This window comes from Aethalodelphis obliquidens, unplaced genomic scaffold (genome assembly GCF_003676395.1).
Source record: "Aethalodelphis obliquidens isolate GAN/ISIS:26980383/991018 unplaced genomic scaffold, ASM367639v1 scaffold38, whole genome shotgun sequence".
Taxonomy (NCBI): domain Eukaryota; kingdom Metazoa; phylum Chordata; class Mammalia; order Artiodactyla; family Delphinidae; genus Aethalodelphis; species Aethalodelphis obliquidens.
This window is the reverse complement of record NW_020837982.1, coordinates 16,146,627-16,161,879: the sequence shown is the minus strand read 5'-3', so window position 1 is coordinate 16,161,879 and position 15,253 is coordinate 16,146,627. Positions and strand designations below refer to the sequence as shown.

General features: G+C 44.5%; 1 pseudogene; it reads right to left on the bottom strand.

The window, feature by feature from the left end:
• Nucleotides 1-14,376: 14,376 nt before the first annotated feature.
• Nucleotides 14,377-14,480, bottom strand: LOC113633208 (uncharacterized; annotated as a pseudogene).
• Nucleotides 14,481-15,253: the final 773 nt, after the last annotated feature.

The window sequence follows — 15,253 nt, the reverse complement described above, 5'->3', positions numbered from 1 at the left end:
CGTATAAATAGTCAAATGGACTAAAATCAATGAAAGAATCACAGCATCAAAGCAGTGACAGAGCCCCTAAGGCATAACCAAGCCTCAGTTAACCTCAGCCCAAACACTCTAACATTGTTCCAAGGCCTAATTTTTCTTTGAAAAAAAGCCAAGAATGTGGGCAGAGTGGCAGTAACTTGGTACTTACACTGGTTTCCCACAAAGTAGATATTCCAAGTCAATGACTTGGCCAAGTAACCAATTTTGAGTGTGATTTCCCTTAGAATGCCCAAATAGCTTGTGTTGCTGGTTCACAGCCCTATCCCTCTCTTCTCTAACTGAGCAGTGACATAGACTCAAAAGACAGTGAGTAGGAAAGACCTTCCCAGCCCTCAGACTTCTCAGACAGAGACAAGGATTCCTTCTCAGTTGCTGTGTGGTTTTTTCCCAACCAATTCAAATACCTTGTTCCACCATGGATTCTCCAATTCTCCAAGACCAGCTGGGCAGCCTACAGTTCAATTCAATTCACTGAGTTAGTGCGGACCCCACAAGCTCGTGGTGGTGGGGGGTTCCCACAAGACTGCCCCCATTTCAGCTGCCTGCCACAGAAGTGGTCCCCAGGCTACCTGCACTTCTGTCCAGCCAACTATAAATCAGAGGTTCCTACAGGCCCCCCTCAGGTTCGACAATTTGCTGGGATGACTCGTAGACTCAGAAAAGTGCTTTACTTAAATTAACCAGTTTATTCTAAAGGATAAAATTCTAAAGGATAAAAGAACAGCCCGATGGAAGAGATGCAAAAGGTGAGTTATAGGGAGGGACATGGTGCCCTCTCTGGGCACGTCGTCGTCCCAGCACTTTGACCTGTTCACCAACCTGGAAGCTCCCCTAAACCTTGTCTTTCTCAATTTTTCTTATGGAGGTTTCATCACATAGGCATGATTGATTAAGTCACTGGCCATCGGTGATTGAATTCAATCTCCAGTCGTCTCCCCTCCCTGGAGGTAGGTATGACCTGATAGCTCTAATCCTTTAATGATGTGGTTGGTTCCTCTAGTGACCAGCTCCCATTCTGAAGCCATCTAGGAGCCCACCTTGACTCACCTCATTAGCACAAATTCAGGTGTGGTCCAAAGGGGCTTTTTATCAATTGCAAAAGATGCTCCTATTTCCTTAGGAAATCACAAGGGTTTCTGTGTCAGGAATCAGGGATAAAGACCGAATATATATATATATTTTTTTTATACTACAGCTGGTAAATCCTCATGAACAACACACCAGGGAGACAGGATGAGACACAATGTAGCTTGAATATGGGTTCTGAATCTTGGTATTTCTGGCTTAAAGTCTACCATTCTGGAGGAATCAAGAGCTCACTAATTCAGATCCACCGAAACATCTAAGTTCACAAGGGCGTGGAATTTGGCGTCAGGTGGAAGGTTGGGAAGCAGCAGGGCGAGTGCCAGAACTGGGAGATGTGGGGTGTGAGAGAGTTCAGAGCGGGTAGCAGGGTGAGAACCTACACCTGCAGGGTGAGGACTCCTCCTTGGACTCCTGAGAACCCATCAGCAGCGACTAGGGCCCCAGGAGTGAGACCCAGCCATCAGAAGGGAACAGTCTTTAGGGACTGGGACACTCCTTGACTGGTAAGTAAGATCAGGAAAGAAAAGGGAGCGGGGAGTCGTCACCCCTGTAAGTTTCAGAGCCGAATTCTGAGCCTGGTGGTCTTGGCTCGTGTCCCTGTGAATAGCAGGTGGGTGGCTGGTTTTCCTAACACTGAAAATGTGGCCGTTTTTGGAAATCTAACCTTCCATGATTAAACATATTTCATAACAGGCCACCTTTCCCTTACTGCTAAGTGGTCTCAGGTACTAAAATATTAAAGAAATATTGTTGGTTTTCCTGACCACTGATGCATCTTAAATTTTCAACCCGCTGCGTGGAAATGTAAAGTGTTAAATATTAACTAAATTGGGCTATTTTTGACTTTCTGTTCCGCTTATGCTTTCTCTTCCTAAAGCACTTTGCCTGCCTTTTGGCCCTTTACGAGAAACTTTTTGTACAGAGAGGCCAAGTCAGTACCTGGAGGCAAGACCGAAACACTTATGCAACTTGACTGATCCAAGTAAAAATACTGGAACTACAGAACCACCGTGGGGCTTTCATACAAATCATGATCCTTCACAGTCAAATTTTTAACCTGTAGTCTTTTTATTTTGATAAAAAGAAAAGAGTGATTTGAGATTATTTTTTTCAATGAAAATACTCACAGAGTTTACTCACAACGTAGAGGATCCCCAGAAAACGAATTGATGAAGATTTCTAATTCTGCTGTTATTAGCAGTACTTTGCCTTAAATGGCTGTGATAGCTTGTGGTTTTGGCTTAAAACCCTGATCTTCTATTCAGCTAACCCGGGTGGGGCACTGATTCCATACGCAGTGAGTAGACGGGCATCTCCTGACCCCAGTCTTTTTGGTTGTCACTCAGACACTGGATTGGTGGGAAGTCAGGATAATGTCTAAATAGCATATGGCTCTAGTTTTTTTTAAGAGCCACACAGACAAATAACAGATAGTAATTAGGAGGAAAATGGGTATCGGAGAACTAAAAAAATAAAGATCAGACATTCCAGTATCATGGAGAACGAGCAGCGATTGATCATCATTCTGAAATATGATTTGTTTTGTTTTGTTTTGTTTTGTTTTTTGCGGTACGCGGGCCTTTAACTGTTGCGGCCTCTCCCGTTGCGGAGCACAGGCTCCGGACGCGCAGGCTCAGCGGCCATGGCTCACGGGTCCAGCCGCTCCGTGGCATGTGGGATCTTCCCGGACCGGGGTACGAACCTGTGTCCCCTGCATCACCAGGCGGACTCTCAACCACTGCGCCACCAGGGAAGCCCTGAAATATGCTTTTAAGTATGATTTTCAGCTTTGATGTTAACAAGCAACTTTCTATAAAGTACCCATGGCTAAGATGGTAAGAAAGTTGCACTGGCTGCACCAGCTTCCAGCCCAGAAAGGAATTCTGCTGCAAAGACTTCTTTCTTACTTTCCTTTCTGCTGCGAAGGCTTAGGGCTACAAACATGCCATTGAAGGCGTAAGACAAATTCAGAAAGTGAATTTTTTTGTCCCTGTTTTTGCAATGGAGCCCACAGCACACATTTCAAAGCTTCCCATAAGTATGTTTCGATTGTCTGCCATGTTGGAGTGAGTCAATGTCAGCACTTAGAGATTATCCTGCCAGCGATTCTCAGCCTTCCCTGGGCATCTAAATTTAAAAAGTACTGATATCCAGAGATCCTACTCCAGGGATTCTATCCTACTCCAGAGATTCTACTTCAATTGGTCTAGGGTGGGCCCAGCATTTCTATTAAAAAAAAGAACAACTTGGTGATTCTATTGTATAGTCAAGATTGAGAATTATTTTATCTTCTTCCTTTTCAAGATAAGGACCATGAAGCTCAGAAAAATTATTAAACACTTTTCCAAAGTCGTGCAGCTGAAAAGTGGGGAGACTGAGATTCCACCCCAGGTATTTCAAACTTCATTTTCTCCCCCTTTTTTCCCAATATATTCAGTGTACACACTGTACAGCCTCTGTGTGGCTAAGTTGGAGCCTAGACCCCAGAGCCCCCCAAATTCCTGATCCATGGTTTTTCGACCACCCGTATCCACGTCCACTCTTTCCGAAACACTTGACATGTTGAAGTGAGAGTTATCAAAATCCCCTTCCCACTTAGGTGCTGGATCCGTTGTCCCAGAGACTATGAAGCTCGTTTTCTTTAATTTAGACTTCAAGCAAAAATAAATATGATCGAAATTCATAGTCAGCACTCAGATACTCATTTTCTATAAGATTCCATAATCAAGCTTCCAGAAAGATCTGAGAGTATTAGGGACTTGGTTTTCACGTGAATAAGTCAAAGAGAGGTCACGAGCTGAACTAGATGATTTGGATCCAACAGACCCATCTCCTTTGTCTACCTTCTTTGGGAATCTTCTCATGTACAAAGGATTATGATGAAAGGCCTTTTTTTCATGTCTTCTTAGAGAAAATATCTTTCACTCCCAAATCGACCTTAAAAATAGTGATGGTTATAATGTGCTGGAAATGCTTAATCATTACCGGGCGCTTACCAGCAAGCGTGTCACGTGTTAGTTTATGCAATTTCACAGCAATCCCATGAAGTAGGTATTTTTCTCATCCGTTAATTTTCAGCTGATGAAACTAAAGCACAGAGAAGTTAAATAATTTGCCCAAGGTCACACAGCTAACAAGTGGTGGACCTGGAGTTTACTGGCGCCACAAGCCCTACCCTGAGTTGTTTGCCCAAGAAAGAGCTGATGCGGTCCCCATGGTGCTCTGCTGTGCCCTTCAGCCTGTGCACAGGGGGCACGGGCTCTACAAAGAACTTTCTCCAAGACAATATTTGTTCTTCTCTGTTTGCAAAGGAAAAGATTTCTCTCTACATCAATGGTCTTCAGAAAATAGCCTGCCAAATATTTCCACACGGAGTGATCAGACCTATCCAGGTACGTTCCTCTGAAATGGGTCAGCCTTCTTCTGGCCTTTCATCAGAGATCGCTGGGAATGTGGGATCTTCCTCTCAGCGCATCTGAAGACCCTGCTGAGGGTCCTTAGGGCTTGTGAATGACACTTGCAGGCACAGAATTGGGTTTCACCTGGAAAGACTTGGCAGCAGGGGTGGTGGTCCTACAGAAACCAAAAGAATCATGGAAAATAACAGTGTATGACTGCAAACTTTACCAAATAGTACAACCAATTGCAGCTGCCGTATTGAAAGTGGTACCTTTATTAGGGACTCTGGTAAGTGGCATGGAGCTATTGATCTGGTAAATGCCCATCAAATAGGAGGACAGAAGCAATTTGCATTCATATGGGATGAATAGCAGTGGACATTCATGCTCTTGCCCCAGAGATATGTTAATTCTCTTTCTCTCTGTCGCTATATTATTGAAAGGATCTGGGCCATCTGGGCATTCTGTAAAAGACACATTAGCCCATCTTGCTAACATCGCGTAAGCTGGACGGATGAGAAAGAAGCAGTAAGGCACATACATGCACCTTAGAAGGAGGGAAATAAACCCTACAAAGATTTAGAGGCCTGATACATCACTTCAATATCCAGGGGTTCTGTGTTCTGGGGAAACTGGGTCGTCTTTCCAAAGTAAAGGGCATATTATTGCTCCGTGCACCTCCTACTACTAAGAAAGCAGACAGGGCTTAGCCGAAGGTTTACTAAAACCTCTTCGGGTTTTAGACACAGCATACCGCACCCTTGGGAATACTGCTCTGACCCATTTATTTAGTAGTGTGAAGGCTGACAGTTCTCAGAGGTGCCAGGGCAAGATAGGGGTCCAAAGCAGATTCAGGCTGCAGCGTAAGCAGCCCTGCCCCTGGGAATATCTTGTGTCTCTAGCAAGCCCCAATAGTAAACTAATAGGATTTTCTCTGAATTCTTGTGTTCTTGAGCAAAGCCAGGCCGTCTGCAACTAGATACCACTAAAACCACATGCACACACACAACTGATCTGCTACTGATCCCTGATAGAGACAGAACATCTATCCACGGGACCTAGGTTTGTCCGTGGAGCCAGAACTGCAATTAATAAACGAGATGCTCTCAGACCCAACGAGCTCATAAGGTTCGGAAGGTTATTGCAAGATAGAAGTGGTACTTCTGCATTGAGGTGGGGCAGGTTCAAACAGCACAGGTGGCCCAGGTTGCAGAACCCCGTCACCTTCCTCTATGATACTGATGCCTCTCCCTAACCTTTGGCCTCACAGATCATTCTCTGTGTCTAGCTGGTAGAGGAGGAAAACTCCTGCTCTTAATATACAAAGGAGGTCAGCTCAGTAGGTTTGAACTCAAGTTCTGCACTAAAGCCCCCTTGGGGTGGCCCTGAAAACCAGAAATGAGAAGAAATCCTCCCAGTGGACAGAGCTGCAGGTGGCGCTCTGCGTGGAGAGGTCATTGGCCTGTGGTTGGACTATATATGGACGCATGGTCAATGGCAAAGAGCTTAGCTGGATTGGTCAACGCCTGGAAGAAGCAAGACTGGAGGAGGAGACAAGGAGATCTGGGGAAGAGACATGAGGTTGGATGTATGTGATTGGGCACCAGGTGTAATGCTTTTGTGTTATTTTATTCTACTCCTAAACATCCGAGGAAGAGGCACTAAACGCTCAGCTGGCTGTGTTGACTCAGCCAGTTAAAGACAGGCAACCCCTGCCTTTGGTCACTCGGTTGTTTAGATCCTGAGCTCAGGAATGGGGTTGCCATGACAGCCGAAACGGAAGCTGTGCGCGGACTCCACAACCTTGGCTCCTGGTCACCGAGATCGAGACTTGCCGGGTTGGGTAATAGGGGCGGGGCGGGCGCGCAGCTGTTCGCGCGAGACCTTTTAACGCGAGACCTGGAGCGAGGCGGATAGAGGTGGAGTTCCGTCAATGGTCGGCCTTGGAGGGGTCCTCGCGGTGGAGTGTGGGGAGAGAGGTGGATCGAGGTCTTCTCCTCCAGCCTTGGAGCGGGCGGGTGAGCTGGGGTTCCCCCCCCGCGCCCCGGCTCCGGGCACAGGCTGGGGACTGTGTCCTGCAGAGCTCCAGAGCCCTCCCATGGCTGCCCACAGGCCAGGCCTAGGCTTGAAGCAGCGGTGAACCTCTCCCCATCCCTGCCTCGGCGACCTACCGGTGGCGGCAGTCACCCTGGGTCTCGGTCCACAGACCCCGCCCGGCCCCGTTTGGGTGGCCTGAGGAGCCTGCGGGCCGGCTGGGTCCTGGGCGCCAGACTCCCTCGGTGATGACGGCTGGGCACGGCCTGGGGACCTGGCCTGAGGGCGCCACCAGCTGAGAGCTGCCTCTTCAGCCAGGCCTGGGCACTGGCGGCAGGACCCAGGCTGGGTTCCGGACGAGCACTCCCAGACAGGGTGACTGGCCCGCGCAGGGACCCCCTCCTCTTAGCCGGGGCCTGGACCTCGGAGAGTGAAAGTTGTGCCTTGGGACCTTGCCCTTTCTTGTCAGAACAGACTAGCATTTGTTTGGTGGAGATTTATAAGAACATTGTGACCAGACCGTGACCTGACCACCAGAACAAAGGATCTGCCGCCAAGAAATTTGCAGCAACTAACCACGCCCCTCCCTCACCTTTCCTAGAAAAGGGCTTTGCTGAAACCTTTCGGAGAGTTTGGGGTTTTAAAGGCATGAGCCACCCATCTCCTTGCAGGACCCCGCAATAAACCTTTCTCTGCTCGAAACTCCGACAGTTTGGTATTGTTTGGCCTCACCGTACTCTGGGCGCGTGGACTTGCGTTCGCTAACAATTGGACTTCTACTGCTGAACGTCCAATCTGCCAGTAGAAGAGACCAAAGCTGAGTAAGTCTATGGTACCATCCCATCAATAAGGCCAGCCAGCTGCTGTTGACTGATCATTTGCCCTGGACCCCTTCTACTTTGGAAAAGACAGTTCATCTTCACTAGGATTGACGTGTATTCTGGGTAACAGTTTGCCTTTTCTGTCTGCATCATTACTCAGCCGGCACCGTTCCTCCCAAGGCTCACAGAGGGCTTGACCTTCCAGCATGCATTCTTGCATAGCATCTTGTCAGTCCAAGCGTGGGCAGAGGAAGCATGGCAGTGGGCACATGAACAGGAGATCCACTGGTCTTACCACGTACTCTACCATCCAGAAGCTGCCAGATTGATAGGACAGTAGAATGGCCTCTTCAAGGTGCAGCTGAGGCATCTGTTTTGAGATGACACCCTCTAAGGATGGGGCGTTTCCTTTGGCGCTGGGTCACCAGTCGACAGACCACATGGGTCCAAGAGCAAGCAGTGGAAGTTGGAGTACCTCCTACAACTATTATTCCCAGTGACCTTGAAGAATTTGTGCTTCCTTCTCCTGAGTCGGTGAGTCTCAAGGTCGTGGTTCCTGAAAGACTGGCGCTTCCTTCAAAGGACACAGTAAGTCCCACTAAGCTTAAAGCTACATCTGCCATATGGCCACTGGGGGCTCTCTGTGCCAGTAGGTCAGCAGCCAAAGAAGGCAGTTACACATTAGAGGGGTGTAGCCTGATCATCAAGAGGAGGTAGAATTCCTGCTAAATAAGGCAGTCATGGGGGTGATCGTTGGGGTTCCTCTTGGTACCCCCAGCTCGGTTATACCTGTAGATGGGAGAAGTGAAGAGGAAGATCAGATCAGTTAAAGCCCTGAGATCAATTACAGCTGCAGGGATGTAATTCATGCTGTTCTTGTAAGTGTCCCCAGAAATTGTGACCAATCAGGATCCCGGAGAAGCTGTATCCAGGGGGAGAGAACTTAGAATCAGAAGCACATAGAGCTATAGTGGTGGAAGGGGTGGGTGGACTGTAGTGGTCGCTCTTGGTGCCCGACCCAGATTCCCTTTACTGCTTTGTGGGCTCATTCATCACCTGCTGTCGGTGCCTGTGGCTGGTGGTTCACACCTGTGCCTCTGCCCATCCTCTTCCTCTGGCTCCCATGTAGCTGCTGCCCGTAATGTGATTGCCACTTTGATGGGGGCCACTGTCCTCCACTGTTGACCCTTCCTTAGGGTTTGGAAAGGGACCTAGCTCTCCTTGGCCTCTCTGAGCACAGCCACACCAGGCTGTGACTGTCACCCAAACTTCAGTTTATATCTGGGAAAATGTCCTTCCTCATCCTGGAAGTCGTCTTGTTTCCAGATCCCAAGGAATTCCAACTGTGTCTTCAACATGTTCTCATAAAGTGTGGTATAGTCAGCCCCATAGGGACAGTATTCACCCAGGTGACCCAGCATCAACTTCAGTTCAACTGCTGTGAGGTCACAGCACAGTGATTCTCAACCAGGGCTGGTTTTGCCCCCAACCCCTGCCCTGAGGTGGACATTTGCAATGTCTGAGCACATTTTCGGTTGTCACAGCTGGAGAGGAAGATGCTCCTGGAATCTAGTGGGTAGAGGACCAAGGATCCTGCTACACATCCCTCACTGCATAGGACACCACCGCCCCTGCTCCCAGTAAGGAATTATCTGGCCCCAAATGTCAGTAGGACAGAGGTTGAGAAACCCTGATCCTTCCAGCTATAGCCTGGTTTTCCAGTAAAAGTCTGAATAAGAACATGCATCCATCTCTCAAGAACAAACAAGACATTTTAGGCACAGAGCAGTTTATATCTAATTTAGGAAAAATAAATTTCCAATTCTAGGTTAATCTTGTTCCTAAAAAAGATTTAGTTTGTTTATCTGAACAGGACTTTCAACATTGCTCAGTGCAATTAGCTCACTGATTCCAGGAGAACATTGGTTATGTATTTGCTTCAAATGTGTACTGCTAGAAGGGTGTATCTTCTCTAAAGATAACTTTTACCTCCTGCCTTAAAGATGATAAGAGCTTGCCACCTGCCCCCAGAACTGTTTTTCAGCTTCAAAAATGCAAACATATGGCCATATGTATCCACTCTATGTAGAAAAGTACCAAGTACCCATTCTATGTAGAAAAGCAATGCATGCATATAAGCAAATTCACATACACAAACGAAAAAACACTACCCATAACACATTGATCTTTCCTACTAATCTCTTTCTACAGAAGACACACACATCAGAACTGACATATTCTAAAAAAAATCTTGGAGAGGTAACATGTAGTAGTCTCTTTTTATTATTTATATTTTCAAATTGTGGTATGAATTATTTTTTGCCCATAAGTTATTTAGAGAAATACTTTAAAATGTTCTGTTTCTATGGCTTAATACTTTGATCATTTTTAGTTTTATTTTATTCTGGTCAGAAAAGGGCATAGGAGGGGACGCTGTATACTACTTTTTTTTTTTAAGAATTGGAGACTTTTTTGTGACCTGAAATGTTCTAATTTTTTTTAAAGGCTATGTTTTATGAATGCTGAACGTTAATTGTTATTATTCATTCGTAAGAGCCATCAGTGGTGTCTTATTCAATGAACTTTTTTATTTCTGTGCATGCACTTAATTTCTGCTTGTTGAACTGTCATGAATAGAGAAACATGTTACTATCTCCAACTGTTATTCTGTGCCCATTTTGTAGGAGTTTTGTTAAATTTGTCTTGCTATTTTATTAATCTCGTAAATGTTGGTCCCAGTCATCAAAAAGAAGGGATTTTGCTCCCTTCCGTGATTTTGTCTGAAAGTTGGTGTCTGATATTTCGGCTTGTAGCCCTCCTTGCTTTTGTCTGAATTTGCCCAGAGTACCTCTGTCCAATATTTTACCTTCAGCATCCCCCCTACCTTTGTCTGGGGTATTCTCTCACAGACAGTGATTGGCTGGATTCTGGAAAAACAACCAAGAGCCTTTGCCTTTTAAGAGAGGCACTTTACATCAACGTTTATTAGCACAAAGGGCCTCTCTCATGTGCTGACATACAGTTTCATACTTTTAAAATATTGTTTTGTGCTGTTTCATTTGTTACTCCTCTTTGCCCTATGGAACATGTTTTCTTTGCTTTTTACTTTCTTTGATGTTTATCTTTTAATATTTAAAACCCCTCTTTGTCCTTCTGTGAGCTCATTCTCAGAGTCAGAGTGTACGTTCTCAGAGGGTACCCAGCTCTTGAGTACACAGCCCTCCCTTCTTCCTTCTCCTCGTATTTCTCGGCCTCTGTTAATATTAGCTGATGTTTTAAACAGGTTTTTTTTTTTTTTCTGTGAGATCATGAATTTTACATTATTTTTAAAGGAACAGATGTTTAGATATTAGATTCATTGTTACGACTAGATTTACATTTATCCTGGAGGGAGCTAGGTATAAAAGGGCCAGAGTTCTCCGTAGTTTTTAGTGCTGAACACATCACATTTACGGGGATGACGCCCCCATTTCTGAGCTTGAAATATTTTAGTGTCCCCCAGTAGTTGGAGACAATTTTCAAGTAATTGTTTTCCGTGGATCTTTTTCAAGCTCTTGTTTAATAAAAATATCTTGAAATTGTCTCCATTTATAAAAGACAACTTGCATCTCAATAGTTTTCGCCCAAAGCTCTGTAGGTGCCTCTTCATTGTCTTGTAGCATTAATGCTGCAGATGAAAAGTTAGTGGCCAGCCTGGTTATTTTTTTCCTTTTATACATAACCTTTTCTTTTTGTTGAAATACTTTCAAGGTATATGAATCCTTTTACTTTAGAGGGTACTCTGGAATTAGGTGAACATTTTCATATTGTTTTGCTTAGGACAACACAGAAGCTTGCATTCTATATATAGATTTTTTTAAACTTTAGAGTGTTAAAGATGGATTTGTATTTTTTCTTTGATAATTACTTGTGCTTCATTTCTTCCAGCCTTTTCTCCCTTTGATTGTCTCTCGTGGTCCTCTGTATCTGTCACTTCCTTTCTCATCATTTCCTTTTGGACTCTTCCCTCTACATCCTCTGCATGGATTTAATTCCTTTTGCAGCATCGATTATGTCTCCTTTTTTTTTAACTCCCCAAAGTGTAATTTCTAGCAGGCTTTTTTTCCAGTTCTGCTCTACTACACAAATTTGACAGCTTTTCCCTCTGCTGCTATCTTGATCTTTGAGCCTCATGAAGAAATAGAATTTGCAGCCACTCCAGCCCCGGGCTCTTCCCGTCTCTGTGTCCTCCTCCAGTCCTTTTCCTAGCTAGACTCTTCCTCTTAGAATACATCGCATATAACCAGTCATCCCTACCATTTTCTGCCCAGTGCTTTTGGAGATTTAATGTCCAAATAGGTTTTAGAAAGACAGGGGGTGAGGAAGCGGGGAAGGGGACAGCTGTACTCTTTTTAAATTTTTAAAATTTATTTTATATTGGATTACAGTTGATTTATAATGTGTTAGTTTCAGGTGTACAGCAAAGTGATTCAGTTATACATATACATATATCTATTCTTTTTCAAATTCTTTTCCCATTTAGGTTATTACAGAATATTGAACAGAGTTCCCTGTGCTATACAGTAGGTCCTTGTGGGTTATCTATTTTAAATATAGTAGTGTGTATATGTCAGTCCCAAACTCCCAATGTATCCCTTCCCCCACCTTTCCCCTTTAGTAACCATAAGTTTGTTTTCTGTGTCTGTGAGGCTGTTTCTGTTTTGTAAATAAGTTCATTTGTATCATTTTTTTAAAGATTCCGCATATAGGCAATATCATATGATATTTGTCTTTTTTTGATTTACTTCACTTAGTATGATAATCTCCAGGTCCATCCATGTTGCTGCAAATGGCATTATTTCATTCGTTTTTATGGCTGAGTAATATTCCACTGTATATATATGTGCCCCATCTTCTTCATCCATTCACCTGTCGATGGACATTTAGGTGGCTTTCCTATCTTGGCTATTGTAAATAGTGCTGCAGTGAACACTGGGGTGCATGTATCCTTTCAAACCATGGTTTTCTCAGGGTATATGCCCAGGAGTGGGATTGCTGGATCATATGGTAGCTCCATGTTTAGTTTTTTAAGGCCCTCCATACTGTTCTCCATAGTGGCTGCTCCAGTTTACATTCCCACCAACAGTGTAGGAGGGTTCCCTTTTCTCCACACCCTCTCCAGCATTTATTATTTGTAGACTTTTTGATGAAGGCCATTCTGACCCGTGTGAGATGATACCTCATTGTAGTTTTGATTTGCATTTCTCTAATAATTAGTGATGTTGAGCATCTTTTCATGTGCCTCTTGGCCATCAGTATGTCTTCTTTGGAGAAATGTCTATTTAGGTGTGGGGACAGCTGTACTCTTTTTCTTTTTTTTTGGCTGCGTAGGGTCTTCGTTGCTGTGCACAGGCTTTCTCTAGTTGCGGCACACAGCCTTCGGTAGTTGTGCATGTAGGCTTTGGTAGTTGTGGCGCGTGGGCTCAGTAGTTGTGGCGCACGGGCTTAGTTGCTCCGCGGCATGTGGGATCTTCCCGGACCAGGGCTCGAACCCGTGTCCGCTGTGTCGGCAGGCGGGTTCTTAACCACTGTGCCACCAGGGAAGCCCCGGGACAGCTGTACTCTTGATGCCTCAAAAAGAGCCTCTTGTGTACCACCCCCACCCTGCTCAAAGTTTGCCCTGATCCTGGACCACTAATGGCTGCCTTGTAACTCAAGGATTCCTTCCAGCTCAAGCGTGAGGTTGCTTCCTAGTCATGGGAAAGACTTCATTTAAAAACCCAAACCACCCACTGTGACAACATAGTTGCCTCCCGAGACTTTTTGGAAGACTGCACAGGGACTGTTGCTCAAATGCCATTTTAGATGAGGAGTGTGGTCACTGTCCTTTGTAGAAAAGAAAATGAAATCTCAGACTAGCTGTGAAAAAATTCATATAGGGTGTAGGAAGTTCCCCAGTTGAAGTAAAATTTACAACTAAATTACTGGAAAAGCAAGGATTAGGTTGGTCCTGAGAAATACATGGAACTAGGGATTTACCACTGCTAGAACTTTGTCTTCTTTCTCTGTCTTCAGATGCCATTGTTTCTCTCTCTCATCTCCTTTTTCCCTCTCAAATCTGGACCAATCAATCACAGCCAGGAAAAAGGGATAACTGAGAAAATGTAATCTTCCATGGGAACCATGTATTTAAAAGTGGAATAAACAGTTTGGACAAAACAAAGTTTACCTTCCCAGAATAAGTGGGAAGAAGATGAACAGACAAAACATGTCTCCACGACATCATCCCCTCCCCCTTTTCATTGAAAACTTACTTAATGAAACAGATGTATGTGCTTTAAAAAGTTAGATAGCTTGTGTTGGTCATAATAAAAATAAGTAGCCCGTTCCCAATCCTATCCCTGCCCAGAGCCCTGCCCTCATGACAACAGCTTTCAACTTTTAAGTGATTCCTCTAGACTAAACGTCTGTATTTCCAAATATTATATTTATACCATTACATTTCACACTATCATAATTGTAGACATTATCTATTAACTTTTTTGTTGAAAATGATCATTCAATTCTCTTACACACTTACATACATATATTGTCCTGTGTCTACTCCCAGCAAAGTTCAGTCGTACTTTTTGGTTAATTCCATAGTTTGAACTTACGTTATTATAAAAAGGTAAGTATTATTCATTGCTGAGCCAAGTAATGTACTATGAATATATTTTCTTCTTATACAATGTTTTCTCCCTCTAAGTTCCTAATTACCTTATTTTTTCATTTCTTTATTTTTAAAATATATCTTTATTACTAATTCTACCGAAGCTAACAGATGATTAAAACGCTCTGAGTCTTACCTTTCCACATGGTCAAAGACTGGTGCTCAGGAAAGCTCAGAAGTCATAGAAATGATGTAATTCTGAAAGGAAAGCCTTTCCGGATTCCTCAGAACCGGAAAGAATCGATCTTTTGAGATCCTGGACCCTACCCACCACCCAGTACCACATTCCGGGCTCAGTTCCATGTCACAAAGCACGTGGTCACTCCTTAATCGTGTATGTGTTCCTTGGTCACGAAGACATTTTCCATTTCTATCCCAGGAATGCCAACCCTCTTTTCTTCCGTACAACTTCAAAGTCCATAATGTTGAAAAACTAATATTCTTGAATTCTAATCAGATTTCATTTTGAATGGATGTTTGTATTCCATCCGGAAGTTTCAAAAACAGTGTTTTCTGTCTCTGAGCACGGGGTGCTCTGTGTTCACTTCTATTACAGATTTCCTAAGACAACTTCCTGGATTTATAAAGGCATGAAAGGATTTCTCTCCAGTGAGGTATGGCCCAGTTTAATCTTGTTTTGCATTAGGAAATCCCTGAAGACAAACACCTGCATTCTAGGTCGTTGTGGGAAGCAGGCGTCCCAGAATGAAAACAGCCCTCAGCCTCCGGCGGCTCGCTGTCGAATCCACCAGCAGAGGGCGCCTGACCACCAGTAATGGTGGCAGAAACTTTCCTAATGGGTTTGGGGTTTTATTACCTTTTACTTCTGAGCTGCCAATTAGTAGCAGAATGTGCAAAGCCATTTTCGCTTCATTTCGCAATTGTCTTGCATTGTGCAAACGAGAATGCCTCCCTGCCAGAGTTACAAGTAGTGGCAGGGATCTGGGGCGGGGTGAGAGGTGGGGAGAGGTTCAGGAGAGAGGAAAACAGGGATTTCCCTGTATCGCAAGGACTGGAATGAATTCTACGCAAGATGTTGTTCCTCTTGGCTCGGTGTTCATCTCTAACAATTCAGCCACTGGCATGTGGCTTTCTCAGCTATTTATAAGGTCTCGTATGTGAAAAGATCAAACGTGTTTGTGTTTAACTTTCTTTAACATGTCTATAGGGCTTACACCAGATGC